This window comes from Sebastes fasciatus, chromosome 7 (assembly GCF_043250625.1).
Source record: "Sebastes fasciatus isolate fSebFas1 chromosome 7, fSebFas1.pri, whole genome shotgun sequence".
NCBI lineage: Eukaryota > Metazoa > Chordata > Actinopteri > Perciformes > Sebastidae > Sebastes > Sebastes fasciatus.
Window position 1 is genome coordinate 5,349,366 of NC_133801.1, and position 2,168 is coordinate 5,351,533.

Consider the following 2,168-nt stretch of genomic DNA (forward strand, 5'->3'; position numbering starts at 1 on the left):
GTTGGGGAGTGGTAAAAGGAACCAGTAGGTAAGTAAAGCTGAGGCTCTTAGCAAACCACAGTCATCCTTCTGCCTTCAAGGTCGGAGCAAAAAAGCCCAGATTATCTTCCAAAGACGTCAAAAATAGTTCAGTTCAAGGGATGGAGGAGGTGAAGAAGAGGAGAGGATGGTTTACTTATAATCTTATTATAAATGATGCAATAAAATACAGGAACAAAACAAGATAGAAAGTCAGTATTGCGTGTAAATTCTGCATTTATAAGTCATTAGTCATAGATTAATTTGAACTTTTTATATATTTTTGGTCAGTTATGGCTTTTTTATTAGGGCTGTCAAAGTTAACGTGATAATAACGAGTTAACGCAAATTTGTTTTGGCGCCACCAATTTCTTTAACGCATTCAACGCAACCTGCGATTTTTAGGTCAGTTTTAAAGTTAAAGAAGTGGAAGGAAAAAGGAAAGCTAGTGAATATACTCATATCATATGAAACTAGAAGGAATCCATCGGTACCAATCATGTCACACTACCTTGTCGGGAAGGAGGTTAAATAACGCTCCAAACTTACAATACATTGTGGCGAGGAAAACTGGCATGGCCATTTTCAAAGGGGTCCCTTGACCTCTGACCTCAAGATATGTGAATGTAAATGGGTTCTATGGGTACCCACGAGTCTCCCCTTTACAGACATGCCCACTTTATGATAATCACATGCAGTTTGGGGCAAGTCATAGTCAAGTCAGCACACTGACACACTGACAGCTGTTGTTGCCATGTTATGATTTGAGCATAACACCCACCCATGTTGATAAGAGTATAACTTGACAAATCTCCCTTTATGGTACATTTTGAAAACATAACAAAATGTGATTAATGATCATTAAATATGGACAATCATGCGATTAATCGTGATTAAATATTTAAATCGATTGACAGCCCTATTTTTTATATACTATGGCTTTTTGCAGCCAACGAAGCAAGTTACAAGCTGAAAAATTGTAATCGCACGAATTACAAAAAAACAGGAATGGCAGGGAAGAGGGAGATGGACAGAAAAGGAGAAGGAACAATGAAATAAAAGGAAAAAAAGAGGACAAACTGACTCTTTACAGTAGAAAGAGAGCGAGGGAGGAGAAATGAGGGAAAGAGTGCAGACATAGAGAAGAAGAGAAAAGCAGATTCTACTGATTTTAATATTACAACTGTTGGAGTTGAAGGCAGGAATTCTGTAGGAGGAACAGGGGACTCATTGTGCCGACTGTTTACTAAAAAGACCATTAAGGTCTGTTGAAGCATTTCCCCGCAGCTCAATGGAGCACGATGCTTTCCTGGAGATCACTGTCTCTCTGTCTCTCTCCCTGCGTGAGGTGGCTCATCTGCTCGACGGCTTAGAGGCGATATTACACATGTACTCAATATGCAGTATGCATCAAAACAAGATCATTGATCATTTTCACCCTACAAATAGTCTAATCATATTAAAAACTGAATGTTGTTCATATCCTTCTCAACATTTCTCCAAGAAGAAGCAAGTGTCTGCTTGTACAGCATGAAAATCAGCTTCCATAGTACGAGATAATCCATCAGTAAACATCAGGCCCTGATTTGATTTTGTCAAACTCCATTTATCCTCCTTAAAGTTGGTGTGGTTTCATATCAGTGCTGCATTTTGTTTCCCCTCTGTTAATTCCAGACATTCACATTAAGAAACAGAAGACTCTTGCCAGGAAATAATCCTTCAAAGACATGTCACTTTATAAACTTTATTTTATACACAGAGTATCTGCCCAAAGAGCGGCGGATTTACGACTGTGACACCAAACAATTAAAGGTGAAAGTACAGTACGGTAAAAGTGCTCAGCTTAACACTTAACATGTGACCTCCTTGCTGTCATCGTTTACGTTTGTTTATCATCTGTTTCTGACAGAAAAAAACACATGAATACAACACAGTGGAGCAGCAGAATTACGACCTTTATCTGACTGCTCCATCTACAAAAATCTGGATCACCACCAAAAACCAATTTCTCAGCCAAATGCGATGTGTTCTCTAACTTTCGCGCTGCAAGATTTCACAGACCGGAGGAAAACAAGCAGTAAGAGCTGATCTGGGATCTGCTGTCCAGCTGCTCTCTATGAGAGCCGGCTGTCAATCACTCGCAAACTCTG